At 41.5% G+C, this 15612-nt stretch overlaps 1 pseudogene; it reads right to left on the minus strand.

Moving 5' to 3' along the window:
* Window positions 1-2484: 2484 nt before the first annotated feature.
* The window catches only part of LOC145391688 (uncharacterized), a 30514-nt pseudogene continuing 17386 nt past the window's right edge, over window positions 2485-15612 (minus strand).

The raw sequence follows: 15612 nt of genomic DNA on the forward strand, positions 1-15612 counted from the left end.
TGGGGAGATGACTAAGTTAAGGCCATGCGAGAGCGAAAAGAGTCTAGTAGTCTATAAATGGGAAAAAAATCGTCTGGAGTGGAGAAATAAGTCAGCTTAAGTATGCCATCGCCTATTATTCATTCTAATTACATTATCAACAGACGGTTGCTGGCGTTTTCATACAGCCTCATAACTGAAGGGGATTATTAAGGCTACATATCTAACCTCTCTGGATTCAGTGAAGTCTTGAAAACTGAATATTAATAGTCTGGAAAATAACAGGAATACAAATAACATAGCGTCGGTGGAATAAGAAGGTTTAATTAGTATTGAGGATAATCTAGTCTCCCTGCTTTTCAATGTTCCCGTGGGATCAATTTTTCGTCCCATATTTGACGTTATTTCATATGGCTGATAGTAATCCTCCAAAAACACTTTACCTCTCTGCCTGATTCAATGAGATTTTTCTCTCTCTCTCTCTCTCTCTTTGCCATCTCTAGAATGTTTGGTTCTCACAGGGGAGACTTTTTTAAATGGAGGGGTAAAACTGTATCTAAGTAAACCCTCGTCGATGGGAGAGCAAAATGAATAAATAAATAAATACAAATAACTAGATAAAAATAACACAAATAAACAGTTTGCAATGACTAATAAAATACAGACTTCATCAAACAGATATTTTTTAATGACAGACAAGTGTTCGTGGCAGGTTATAAAGCAGAATTCAGTTTCTGTAGTCGATTTCTTTACGTTGATAGTTTGGTTGCAATAGTGTTTCATGGTGTTGGAGAGGACGCCTTCATGTGGTGACACCGATATAGTTGGGTGACTGAACTGCCTGGCTCTACAAATATCCCTCAACTAACTTTTCTTGTGCCCCGAAAGAGAGAATGGTGGGCTGAAGGAGAATGGTGGACTGAAAGGAGAATGGTGCCAGGCTGAAGGAGAATGGTAGACATAAAGGAGAATGGAGGACTGAAGAAGGAGAATGCTGGGTTGAGGGAGAATGGTGGTCTGAAGGAGAATGGTGGACTGAGAGAGGAGAATGCTGGGTTGAGGGAGAATGGTGGACTGAAGGAGGAATGGTGGACTGAAGGAGAATGCTGGGTTGAGAGAGAATGGTGGACTGAAGGAGGGAATGGTGGACTGAAGGAGAATGCTGGAGTTGAGGGAGAATGGTGGACTGAAGAGGAATATGGTATGGGCTGAAAGAGAATGGTGGACTGAAGGAGAATGAGTGGACTGAAGGAGGAATGGTGGAGCTGAAGGAGGAATGGTGGGCTGAAGGAGAATGGTGGACTGAAGGAGAATGGTGGGCTGAAGGAGAATGGAGGGACTGAAGGGAGAATGGTGGGTGAATTTGAAGGAGAATGGTGGAGGCTTGAAGGAGAATGGTGGGCTGAAGGAGAGATGGGAACTTAAGCCTGCTGCCTACCAAATTCATGTTTCAGATGATCTAAGGGGCTGAAAGACAAATTATTCCTACAAAATCGGCTTGATATGAAGTGAAAGTGTAAACAATCTCATTCAGAACCCGACCTTTTCAACACGATAACCTCTAATATTTTGATCCACTTGCTCAGGTCAGACGATTTTCCCGTCAGCTAGGGAGGTCACTTATCAGAGCTGGAGGATCAGGATAATCTCGTCGACAGATGAGATGTTCATTGCTCAAATAAAGGAATATTCTCTCTCTCTCTCTCTCTATCTCACTGTCTCTCTCTCTCTCTCTCTCTAAATAATACAAAAAAACAAAACAAAACAAACAAAGACATCAGCGAATTGAGGAGTTTTCTTTTTTTATGCACTTTTCCCAGTAACGCAATATTTGTTGTTATGAGTCACTGTATATGTTCCTCTCTTTAATGTTCACTTAGTTTAATAATGTTTGATAGCTGTAGGAGATGGAATAAAAAAAATGCTTTCTCCTTCACAACGTAAAGTCAAGGAAGTTTGTGCATATGACTTAAAACCAAAATCATGCCCAGAATAAAAGCTAAAAAAAAAAAAAAAAAAAGCCTGGTACGATGTAAAATAGAAGCAAAGAAGTTCTGAAGCTATCAACTTCATACACAAATTATGCGCAGAAGTAATATTAACTAATAATAATAATAATAATAATAATAATAATAATAATAATAACAATATGTGAAGGTGTGTTAGCACGTGGGGAGGAGACAACTAGGCCTCAGAGAACGGACTGTTAGTATATGCCCAAAGTCAAGACACAAACACAAAGTAAATAAATAACACGCAATGCAATAGGGAAACCAAACTAAGGCAATAAAGAAAAGACTCTATGATAATGGCAACAACAAGCAACATCTACAAAAACTGAAACTCAAAAAAATGTGAATATTGTTGAGTGAGGCGAAAACTATAATCAAGGATGCTCTAAGAACGTATGTAAGAAAGTGTGATTGGTGAAGATAAAAAGTAAACACAGGCTACCGGAGGAAACGCTGCGATTTTGCCAAAGAGAAGCAACTTCAGACTTACAGCTCAAAGGCTCAACAAAGCTTCAGTATGGCACCTGGTGAGGATTAGCCTTGACGATGCGAGAGCTGAGAGCTTGTCTGTCACTACGCTGATGCCGCCTGCCTGGAGCTGTAGTTCACCAAGTGGTTCCTCGGTACCAGTAGATGTATTGTGGAGGCTCTGTGCTGCCCTTAACCTCACACGTCAAGTTGATGCTGCTGCCGCTTGCACCATGTGAACCTCCTTCTGGTCCCGATATCCTAGCTGCCGCCTCTGTAAGGAAATTATAAGCAGATGTATAAGAGTATATGCTGTATTGTGAAAAATTAGGTGCTCCCCTTTTACCATGTGCACCTTCCGTAGACCATATATTCTCCCTGCCACCTCTGTATGTAAACTGCACAGAAGAAATCTGGGGAAGTACTTGGAAATTAAGTAGTTACTGGGTTGTTAAAGAGAGATCTCTTTGTACTAATGCTTGAGATGTAGCAGTGGAAGGCGAGGCTGTGTGAAAAGTGGCAGCGTAAGGTTTGGTACTGTGGAGGTATGGAAGTGGCAAGGAGATGTGACAAGTGGGGTATGTGGCAGTGTGTCATGTGACCGTTGAAGTATGTGGCAGTGTGAGGTGTGGTAGTGTGTCATGTGACTGTGAGATGTGGTAATGTGTCATGTGACTGTGAGGATGTGGTAGTGTGTCATGTAGAGCTGTGAAAGGATGTGGTAGAAGTACTGCTACCACTGAGAGGTGCGGTAATGTGGTTTGTGGTAGTATGAGGTGGGTATGGTGTGCTAGTATGAGGTCTGTAATAATGCTTGGTATGTGGTAGTATGAGGTAGTATGGTGGCTGGTAGTATAAAGGTGTCATAATGTGGCCTGAGGCACTGTAAGGTGTGACTTATGGGAGTGTGAGGTGTTATACTGTGCTGTGTGGCACTGTGAGCTGTGATGATGTGATTTGTTGCAATGTGATGTATAGCAGTGTGATCTGTAACAACGTGGTGTGAGGCAGTGTAAGGTGTGGCTGTGATATGTGACTTTGAAGTGTGGCGTTGTGAAGTGTGGTAGTGAAAATTATTGAAAATGTGACATTATGAGGTGACTAAGGTGTGATCATGAAAAATGTGGCAGTGTGAGGATTGGCTGTCTGGGGAGTGGTAGGCTATTGTGAGATGTGATGGTGTGGGGTATGTCTGTCAGTTATGGTATTGCGAGGTGCGTCAGAATTATATGTATTTTCCATGTATGGCAGTGTGAGGTGTGTGGGCGAGGAGTGACTGTGAGCTGTGGCAGTGTGAAGTGTGGACGGTGATGAATGACAATGTGAGATGTGACTGTAATGTGTTAAACTGTAAGGTGTGGCGCTGTATCAAGTCACAGTGTGAGGTGTAGCACTGTGAGGTGTGGCAATGTGAGGTGTGGCAATGTGAGGTGTGGCCTTGTAAAATATGGCAGTGTGAAATGTAAGTGTGAGGTTTGTTTGTGTGACGTGTGATAGTGCGATGTGTGGCAATGTGAGGCGAGGCAGTATGAGGTGTTGCCTAGTAAAGTATGGGAGGGTGAGATGTGACTCTGAGGTGTGTGACTATGAGATGCGGTTGTGTGTATGTGTGTGTGTGTGTGTGTGTGTGTGTGTGTGTGTGTGTGTGTGTGTGTGTGTGTGTTGTGGCCTTGTAAAATAGGGCAGTGTAAGGTGTAACTGTGCGGTGTGGTAGAATGAGGTCTGGTAGGTGGAGGCGTGACAGAGTGATGAAAGTTAGTATGAGGTGTGGCCTTGTATTGTGTGGCAGTGACAGATGTGACTTTGAGGTGTGGTAGCATAAAAATGTGTGTGTGTGTGTGTGTGTGTGTGGGTGGGTGGGTGGGTTTGTGGGTGTGCGTGTGTTCTATAAGGTAATTTTATTTTGTTCGGAAAGGACGTCTGGTTATGCGGAAGTTAAGAGAAGATAATGAGTTTGAGAGACTGCTTTTAATTCTTAAGTAATCTGGAAGGCTGCAATAATGAATAAATGGATTGGTGGCCTATTATCGCTGAATATTAAAATGATAGCAAGAGAGCTACTGTAATGGTAAGATATGAATTTGGGAATATGTTGGGCTCCATTTCTGAGTCCATATCAAGAAGCCTTATACCTATGGAAACTAAAAGCAATTGAATATAAGAATAGAAAGTTAGTCGTGGACCCATACACTTCATCATCATCATTGTCATCATCCATACTGTATACATATTTCTTGATGCTCCTTTTGCTCCTGAAGTAATAAATCGCTACTTTCGCGTCCACATCTCTCCTACTAAGTGTCCAATTTTAGTACTGTACATAGGCGCTTAACACTACCTTCCCCTTCTCACATCTCCCGTCTACAAATTACTTTTTCTTTCCCCTTCCCTCTTTATTTCCCGTCTTTGTGTTCTTCTTTCGCTTTCTTCTCCGTCTCCTTCCCTTCTCTCCTTACGTGCTTTCTCTCTTTCTATTTCATCCTACCCTCTTCATGTTTCACCTCATCTATCTCTGTCTTTAGCCAGACGCCATAATAATCAGTCAAGGAGTGACCGTTTGTCTAGAGTTAGTTGTTTTACGGGATACCAGCACCAACCCTCCGCCATCCCACTTGCTGATACGTAAGGGAACATGCTTCTTATGTTGGTTACATGGTTACCACCCAGCGTTGCTAAATGGTTTCACTTAGCTTACACGGAAACCACACTAGGCTTGTCACTCAATGTAATGCCACCTGAAAAGGAAAGTAGAGTAATAAAAAAGCGACAGGAAAGATGGGAGAAAGAGGAAGAGAGGAGGGCAAACGCAAGAAAAAAGAACGATAAAGGTGAAGGAAGAAGTAGGGAGTAGCACTACAGATAGGCTAAGTGAGTGGATGATGGTCGTCGAGATTCCTACCGTCACACAGCCACATACATATCTTATCTCTTATTCATTTTTCCTCATAGTATCCCCTCCCCTTCCTTCTTTACATGTTCTCTCCCTCTGTCTTCTTTCTCTTTGCTTCTCTATTGTCTTCCCTCCCACTCTGCTTTCTTTCAGCTTTCATTTTCGCCTCTTTTCTCCTCTTCTTTTTTTCCTTCTTCTCCGCTTCCTTCTTTCTTTTTACTCCCATCACTCCCCGTTGTCTCTTTCTTCCCTCACTCCACCACGTGAACCTTATTATCCATACTTCTCTCTTCCACTCACTTCTCTGTTTCATTATTCACCTTCTGTTTTACAGTACTCTCCTTCCTCCACTTCTCTTCTTTTTCTACCCCTCCCTCCTTCTTCCCTTTCCTTTCACCTCAGCCCCACCCCTTTTACCATTCTTTTCTGTCTGTCTGTCTGTCTGTCTATGTCTGCCAATTTGCCTGTCTGTCACTGAATTTATTATTGCACTAATTTAACTATTTTTCATCCACTACGCATATACAGCATACTCTTTTTATATTCCCACGTAATGACATTGTGCATAATAAGTAATAAGCTTTTATTTTAATAAGCTCCAGCAACTGAGCTTTTATGCCATGTATTCAGTCTAAATGACAGTAATATATATATATATATATATATATATATATATATATATATATATATATATATATATATATATATATCCAGTGAGTTGTGTTATTTTCCTCTCATGCGCTTTCTGTATCTTTAAATCTATCTTTCATTTTAATTCTTAACCCTTCCCCTCCCCACTCTCTCTATCTCTCTCTCTTCCTTCCCTTCCCCCTTCTCCCTCTTGGATTATTTTTTAATCTTCTCTCCTTTCCCCTTCATTTTTCTTCCTTCCCTATCTCTCATCTCTCCTTTCCTCTCTCAATTCCCCTTTGTTTCCATCTTTTTCCCCTTCTGTTCTTTTCCACTCCATCCTCATTTCCCTCTCTTCTCTTCTCTCTCCCCCGTCTCCCTCCCTCTTTCTCTCTCTCCCACCCCTCCTTCTCTCCCCCTCTCTCCTTCTCCTCTCACTCTCTCTCCCCTCCCTCTCCTCTTGTCTGCATGTGCACTATAAATACACCTCCTCTAATGAATCACCTCGCTTTTTTCCCATTTATATTCTGCAGTCTTTCTTCACTTTGTTCCATTTTTTTGTCCACTCCAATTTTGCTGAGGAGGCGGAGAGTGACGAGGAGGATGAAGGAGGAGTGGGGTGACGACGAGGGGAAGGGGAAGAGAGAGGGAAGGGAAAGAAAGAGAGAGGGAAGAGAGGGAAGAGAGAAGGGGAGAGAGAAGGGAAGAGAGGAATGAGGAAGAGGATGAGAGAGAAGAAAGTACGAGAAGAACGAGGGATTAGTAGCAAGTATTAGAGGAAGGGAGAATGAGGAGAAAAAGAAAGGAGGAGGGGGAGAGGGAAGAAGAAGGAAGAGGCGAGCGAAAGAGAGAGAGAGGGAAGAGAGAGGAGGGGGTGAGAGGAGGGAAAAGGGGATGAGGAGGAAGGAAAGAAGGAAGAAGGATGAGAAATAAAGAAGTATGAGGAAGAGGAGCAGAGAGAGGAATTAGTAGAGAGAAGAGAGAGAGGAAGTGGGATGGGGAGGAGGAAAAGAGAAGAAAGAAAGAATGAGAGGGAAGGTGAAGGGGAACAGAGGGGATAAGGAGAGATATGAAGAGGGCGGAGGAGGGAGGAGAGAAGAAGGAGGAAAGAGGGAGAAGGATGAGGAGAGAAAGAGGAAGAGGTATGAGGAGGATCAAGGAACAGCCTGGAAGAGAGGGCTTAGTAGAGGGGAGAGAGTGGAGAGAGGGATGAGGAGGAGGAAAAGAGAGGGGGAAGGGGAAAGGGAGATGAAGAAAGAGAGAGGAAGAGAGAGAGGGGGAGAGGATATGGGCTAGGGAGGGAAAGCGGGAAGAGGGGGGATGAGTAGAGAGAAGAAGAGGGGGATAGGAGAGAGAAGAGAGATGTGGGAGGGTAAAGGGGAAGAGAAGAATACGGAGAGACAGGAGGAGTTATGTATTATTATGAGTAGGAGGGAAGGGGATAAGAGGGAGGGGAAAGGGGGAACAGAGGGATGAGGAGCGAGAGAGAGGAGATGGTATAAAGAGGGAGGAGGAGGGAGGAGGAGGAGGAAAGAAGAGAAGGCCGAGCGGAAAGAGAAAAAATGAGGGATGGGGAGGGAGGGAGGCAGAGAGAGAGAGGCAGGAGGAGGAGTGAGGATTTATTGTCTATTCTTGTTCTAATCTGACGTTTTTACACAGTTTGAGGAAAGATTCTTTATATTAATCCCGTTGCTGCCATACATCTCTCCAAAGTGAGAAATATAACAGTCGTTTAGTGATAACTCGTCTATAATCAGATATAATGTACTGTAGATCACTGGAATAAGGTACAGAATTAGAGTATATGATGCAAGATGTCTGCATAATCTTGTATACTTGAAGGAAAACTCAAAAATCAGGGATGAATATTAGGATAGACTAACCTCTTCACTGCTATGGATTCTTATACTCCTTGCAGTTCACTGACGCTTTCTCTTATCCCCATCGGTTCAGGAAGCTCCCTAACACCTTTACCTAAGCAATTCTTGTTACACCTTACTGTCCTATTCTGTGTTACAAAAATTCTTCTAACATTGCCATACTCTCCATAAATAGCACACTAAAGGATATTAACTAACCATATCCAAAAATAAATCACTAAGGAAGCAGTGTTCGGGAGCTTCCTTAACAGCCAAGAATTAGGACCAATTTCTTGGTCTCGTCTGTTCTTGTAATGTCGGGTGATTCATTTAGCTTAGGAGAGGCTTTTCGAGCAGGGGGGATTTTTCTGAAGCCTTCTATATCCTTACACTACAAAAGGATGGTTCTCTCAAGGTCAATAATACAAGCTTACAGAAACTAAGATCAGAAGCAGAGGATATTATTCTTATAGTAAAAAGAAGGGTTGCTGAATTTTTGTGGATGCTAAAAACAGATGATTTTCCTACTGTCATCTTAATTTCTGAAGTCAAGTCTGATCAAGCAAAAGGCTATTACTGACCCATTTTATACTGGAGGGATGGTATATTTCATTTCTATCTTCTTCCCAGTGATTATATTCTGTATGGGAAGGACTCACAGAATAGAAGCGCTAAGATAAGGCGTTCACTAACCCTGTTCACAACTATACGCCCATCTTAAGTTACGTAAAATCGTCTCCTGGTAGTCTTATTAAGTCTTACATGGTCGGAACAACTCTAGTACTCTATTCTTGACGTCCCCATATGTTCTATTAAACATAGGATGAGTTGTAGGAGCCTGAGAGTGTCAATCCGGGTAGCATTAATTCCTCATGTTCCGAAAGCTTTAGGAATCTGTTCCAGTTAACATCAGGTGATTTATTCAACTGAGAGTGAGTCATGGGAGACCCAGAGACTTAAAGTAAAAAGACGAACCTGAAATGAAGGGTTAAATGCTAAGGAAAAAAGGAGGCGAAAAGCAGAGAGAGAGATAAGAGAGAGAATCAGAAAACAAGAAGACACTAATTAGGAAGAGGAATATTCACTGCACGGCGAGCGCTGACCGGAATTCCAAATCAGAGAGAAAATTGTGTTTGCACTGTTGATTCTAAGTGAGGACACAGGCAACTGAGCGACTCCCTGAAATTCACATTCTCTCCATCATCATCATCATCATCATACATCATCATCGTCGTCATCATCGTCAATATTATACTCATTCTCATCCCTGTCCTTATCGCCATCATCATCATCGTTATCTTCATCACCAACATCAATATGAACACGAAAATCTGCGGCGAAATAATCATCATCACTAACATTATCTTTAACATTAGCATCATCATCATCAACATCTACACAACATCGGCAACGTTTTAGTCATCATCGTCATCGTCATCGCCGACATTATTGATATCTTTATCCACATCAACCCCACCATCAACATATTATTATCCGTATCGTGCTGCAGAATCTACAGAACACATTAGGTAACACATGGGGATGATGATGATGATGATGATGATGATGATAATTATTATTATTATTATCATCATTATTATTTTCTATACAAATTGGTCCATAAATAACGCTCAGATCGAAACTCAGCTGGTGGAATGCTGTGTTAAGGAATGGCACTGTCTGCTGGTGTGGGCGTGGGTGTGACTGTGTGTGTAAGAAACGAACTAATAATGCAGGACAGAAAGTTATAACGTTGACTGAGCCGTCCCAGAAACACGAGAATAGCCTGACGTAGTGGAAGAGGAGAGTTATAGATGGCCGACCCTATGTATTCGTTTTATGTACGTTCCACTTTATTTCGACCTGAACACCAGTATTTAGCATTAATTATTGAGCTGTTGCAAGACGTTTGTACTAGAGTATGGTGCTAGTCACGAAGAAGTGCTATGGAGGGAATGAGAAACCACAGTGTTGTTTCCGCCACCGAACTAGGAGTTGTATGTCGAAAAAGGAAAAAAATCTCGTCCAATTAAGGTGGCCAAAATATCTATCAATATCTATCTATCTGTCCTATCTATATCGTCTATCTATCTACAGCCAGACGCATTGATCCCTTCAGAGATGGCCTACAGACACAACGCCCTGTCCCCTACCATTTGTCTAAGCCCTCCAGCTTATATCCCCCTCTCTCATATAACTCACCTCATCATCCTTCCATCAACAATTATCAGTATATACTGAACGATATACCAAGAAGCTAACCCCTAACCGTCCTTCATAACTAAACCCAGTACAACATCAGGGACTTATGGATGTGCACTTCACACAACTGACTATGGGCCCTAGTTAATAATGTTACCTGATCAAACTCACCTATTTTTTACGAAGAAGTAAGACAATGTTTACCTCATTTCCCTCTAGATTCCCAGTAAAACAATAAGAAAAAGATATACCAGTTTTTGATAGTGTTTGGTTCAGACTCACTATATATTAGAATGTATAACTGTCTTTATTTCACTGATAGAAATGAGAAAGATAAGAATAAACTGGTTCCTATGGTCTGACAAATCTAAACTGGCGGCTAGGGGTGGGGCGCGAAGCTCTGCTACAGTATCAGCCACGTTTTTTCCATCCACGAGCGATGCCCCCCCCTCTCTCTCTGTCTTTCTCTCTCTTCTGGGGGGGAGATGTGTGTCTACCCTGGGGAATTTTGTTTCTTGTATGAGTGACATAAACTTATGCTTTCATTTCTTTATTTTGTTTTTATTATATCTAATTATATTTAAAAATACTTATTATTGGGGGCTGGTTGAGCTGCCATCCTGCTCTGAGCCAAGGACACAAAGGAAAGTGAACCAAGATGCTCTGGCAGGAGTTAGACTCAGAAGGTGTGAGTGTTGCCGCTCATTGAGGGTTTAATATTATTATTTTTTTTTACTATGAGAAATCTGTATATTTTTACTTATATTCCTGCGCATTATCTTATAATCACTCTAATTGTGACATTATTGCACCCACACCCACAAAATACGGTATAAATGCCAATAAAAGTTCCTATATTTTTTAGCAACACTGAAAAATATTTATGCCACGTTTCCTGTATTGCTGTATGAATATTTTATGCATAATAAGTTTACTGTTCTTTCATATATTATAATACACACGTTAACAGTGCATTCATATGTGTTTATCTTATTTGTTCTGCCTTTTACATATATAATTCACATCGCGGGTTTGGGAAACATAGCAACACTACTGAGAGTACGTGCCACACCCTAGCCGCCAGTTTAGATTTGCCAGACAATAATATATGTTACTGACTGGAAGGAAAAGATTATGTTTTTCTCTCTCTTTCTAAGCATACCTCCCTCCAGAATTAACACCTTTAATATCCAAGCTGCCCTCTTACAGATTTCTATCCTTCTATCTGTGCCTTCCTTTCTGATCGTTCTATAGCCGCTGTTGTAGACGGTTATCGTTCCTTCTTCTAGAGTCCCTATCAACAGTGGTATTCGTCAGGGCTCTGTCCTATCACCAACTCTCTTCCGTTTATTCATCAATGACCTTCTAAGCTGTGCATCTAACCCCTATCCACTCATACGCATTTGATGACTCCACCCTTCACCTTTCCATTCGGTTCCATAACGCCCATCTCAGCAGCTGCTTCAAGCAGACAAGGGATGAGGCTATGGCACACCTAATGTCTGACTTGCAGCTCGTTATCTCTGACTGGGATAAAAATAATCTTGTTATTGTTTTCAATGTATCTAAGACTCAGTTCTCACACCTATCAACCCGAAAAATATGCCACAGGTGTACCCACTAATGTTTAATAATATTCCGAAAGCTTAATCCTGCATCATCCTTGAACATGCTTGGGGTTTCAAATTTATTCGGGACTTGTCTTCTGGAAAGATCATATTAGCCCATCTCTTGTAAAAATCTGCTTCCAAGAGATTAGGTGTGCTAAGCCGACTCTGTTCCTTTCTTTACCCCTGCACAATTGTTGATTCTATACACGGGTTTTATCCAGCCCCTGTGTTGCAGTACAACTCTCACATGTGTGGGGGAGGTTACCCACATACAGCTCTTCTCAATAGGATGGAGTCAAAGACTTTTCGTCTCATTAACTCTCCTCCTCTTACTGATTCCCTACAACCTCTGTCTGCTTTGCCGCACTGTCTTTGCATCTTTATCTCTTTTCATATCGCTTCACTTCAATGGTCCACTGCTCCCCTCTGAACTGTCTGCTTGCATTCCTCCACCTCTTCGACGGGCGCATTGCACCCATCTAGCAACAAACTCTCATCCCTTTTTCTGTTCAGCTCTCTAATGCAAGAGTTAACCGTTACACTCCCCAGTCCTTCATTTTACGCGACAGGTCAACTATGGAAGGTTGTCTCCCTTTGCCTATGTATTTCCTGCTTCCTATGATCTCCCAGGTCTTTCCAAACGCAGTGTGTCCATCTCGAGCATCTCGAAATGAACGGATCTTGAATTTGTGACTTTCTCTCTTGTATTTTGTTTTTCTTCTGGAAGGAACAATTATTGCGGCCTCGTTGGCCTTTGGTTCCCTTCTTCTTCACATAAGAAAAAAAAAATTGGTTCCTTTTACTTCCCTACTTAAGCAACCCTACACACGGAGATCTACCAGAAGTTCTACAGCTGGTAAGAGCATTGGTTGGCCTCGAGAGGGAACTGACGATCAAAGGTATTCTCTAGATAAGGGAAGGCACAAAAAAAATAATCCCATTCTTACTGGAACACACATTCACGATGAGGAAGAATAAAAGACAGTGTTCTCGACAGCGCTTACAAGGCTCTATTACCAACAACTTCCTTAAGATTTTAGAAATTTACTCCACCTTAGTCTTCACGGTGTATATTATTTTGTTCACTTTATGAATATGGACATAAATTCCAGATGCAACATAATAATATGAACAGGCTATATGAAGAAATATAAAGATTTAGAGCAGTTAGGGGGCCACAGTGATCTTTTTGCCCTCTTTGAACGCAATATTGCATATCCAAAACTGTCTTCATTAATCCTTGAAATGCTAGAATATCCTAACCCGAAAAGGAGGACCGGAGATATGCAACCTAAATTAAAAAACTGAACTGCCTCCGTGGCACTGAAAGAGATTAACTCCTTCACACATTTCATTTTTCTTGTTAATTTTGGCTGTAGTATATCCAAGCGATTATACTAAACTGAGGGAAACTTCAAGTGGAGCGTTTAGGTGTATCCTTCATTGACTCCTTCAACATGAGACACACTTCCGAAGCTGAGTAGAATAATCCCGAGGTACAATCATAAGCAAAGTTCTCCGACGGTTCCCTGTTGGTCACGGCGATGGAGAGTTGTTATATGAAGTATTTTTATGTGATAGTAATATGAAGTACACAACAGAGTATTAAAGGGAAGGATACCAAATGTCTGAGTGTTGAAGGGGGGATGAGAAGCATGGAAGACATGATACAATGTCGGCCGCGAACGAGTGGAGAAAAAAAAAAAACAAAAAAAATAACGTTCCCTTACTCCCCAGTCCAACTCACCGACAACATGAAGAGTGAAGGCCCTGGATATCTTCGGCTCTGTTGACAGCCTGACACTCGTAGGTGCCCTGAGTCTGACACCTGCTATGGCTTGGGCGAGGCGCAGAGTCCAAGTCATCAGAGCCCTCAGAGTGTAGTGCAGATAAGCGTTGGTCTGTTGTGTATGTGAATAGCCCTGCCGTCAACATGTGCTCGTCTTGGTTACGATTCCATGTTACCTATAATTAAGACAACATATCTATAATCTTTTTACCCCTAACATGGCCTGGAAAGGTGCCATTTCTTTATCCTGAATACGGAGTTGTAGTGATATCGGTAGATGAACACTAGATCATGGTGCTGGTCAAGAAAAGAAAGCACTACTTGGCAAGGATGTGGAGTCGTAGCACTATCAGCTTTTGCCACAGCGGAGCTGTATGAATACTCTAAACTACAAAAAGGCGAAAACCTGGTTCAAGTTAGGTGAAAATAGGATAGACCATACCCTTTACATCCAATCATCAATCCATTTCTGGGCTTATATTGACCACTTATTAGGAGCGTTGGGGTACGGGTCTAGGATAATCAGTCCAGACATTTAAGGTGAAAGAAGGCCAGTCACTCGTCCCTCTGTGGTATTAACTAAGCGAAAAAACAAAAAAACAAACAAACAATCCTTGGATGCAAACCCTTATAGCCCATCATCTGGTTAGTGATGCAATACCATACGTATTGAACGATATAAATAGAGTATCATTTGGGAGGAGGAGTAGGTTTCCCTTTTGGCAAGCTTAATCGTCTAGTGTTAACCAGAACAAATGATTAAATTGAAGTTACCAGACATTAAAGTGAAACTTCCCCCCCCAAAAAAAAAGGCGAAAATCTTTTTAGAGAGGGAATATTACTGTATCTGATGTACGTTACGAAGTTTTCCTCCCAAAAGTTCCTTTCTCCTACAAAAATAGTTCCCGTCAGATATGACACCGTCGCAGTAGTAAGCGTAAACACGTATCTATGAATGAACGATAAGTCGTACCTAAGTCTACTAATACTAGAAAGACAAACGTGGTGGCGGATGTTTAAACCAGACGATCATAATAGTAAATAAAAACGGGAGTAATAGACACATAACCAATGATAATAATGTTAGTATGTATTGTTTAATATATAATACCAATAGGAATGTTAATATAAAATCAAAAATATATCATGAAGGTTGTTGTAGGTATAGTAATCATGCCTCAGCCACCCCTCATCCAAGCCGTATTAAATGTGAAATCTGGGGTGTTAAGTCAGTCTCATTGGATCTCGCTCGGAACCTGTTATGAATCACAGAACATATGGATACGCTTCTGCAGAGTCATTGTTAGGGCTGTTAGCCGATATCGCTACTGGAGTAATACAGATTTTCCGGATATTGTTTGGCATGTAATAATTGACCATGGTTATGGTTTCCAATAAAACAAGTGAGTTTCTGAAAGATTATATCCAGATAAGGTGTAACTTCAGCCATGTTAACTTTGAAATGTCTAACACCATTAAATACGGGTGGTTTATCAAACAACATAATACAAAGAAGTTATTATCAGATACCACATCATTACGACAACCTTTGAACAGCTGGACGGAGGGCGTCGATAAGTTATTATTCGCTTTCCTATTTCTCTTCAAATTCCTCTTGTATACTTGAGTTATTAATGTTTCCTCCTGTAACAACTGTATTTTAGTATATATATATCCATTATTATATCCCTTGTTACGTATCCCATATGATAGTAATATTATTGTTTTAATGTCTCCTATCGATTAGTACCTGAAGCCTCATGGCTCACCTTTCGTCATGATGGAAAAAGTTGGATAGTGATTCGAACTATTTTGCTCTGATGTGATAACCCTCCAGTAGTCTGTGATCAAAAAATATATTCCTACCCATTCAGAGTTATTTATTTCCCTTTCATGTATTCCGATTGCTTTGGTGATATATTAGTAACATATGCGGATCATCACGTTTCCATATGTTTTACCTATTCGAGAAAGGTTTTTCGAGGCTGTTCCACAGCGAGATCCAGAAAACAACCTTAACACCACAGATTTCACATTAAGGTTTAGTAAGGGTGTCTATGAGCTGCGCGTACGCAGAGATAGCAGGTTGCCTGCGCGCTTGTTTCCGGCACCGACCCGCGCTGGTTACCTGCGCGGGTAGGCATGTTCACAAAGGAAGCAGGCAACCAGCTTC

The sequence above is a fragment of the Coenobita brevimanus genome, chromosome 2 (assembly GCF_032717465.1).
Source record: "Coenobita brevimanus isolate Jiangsu-jjx chromosome 2, ASM3271746v2, whole genome shotgun sequence".
Classification (NCBI taxonomy): domain Eukaryota; kingdom Metazoa; phylum Arthropoda; class Malacostraca; order Decapoda; family Coenobitidae; genus Coenobita; species Coenobita brevimanus.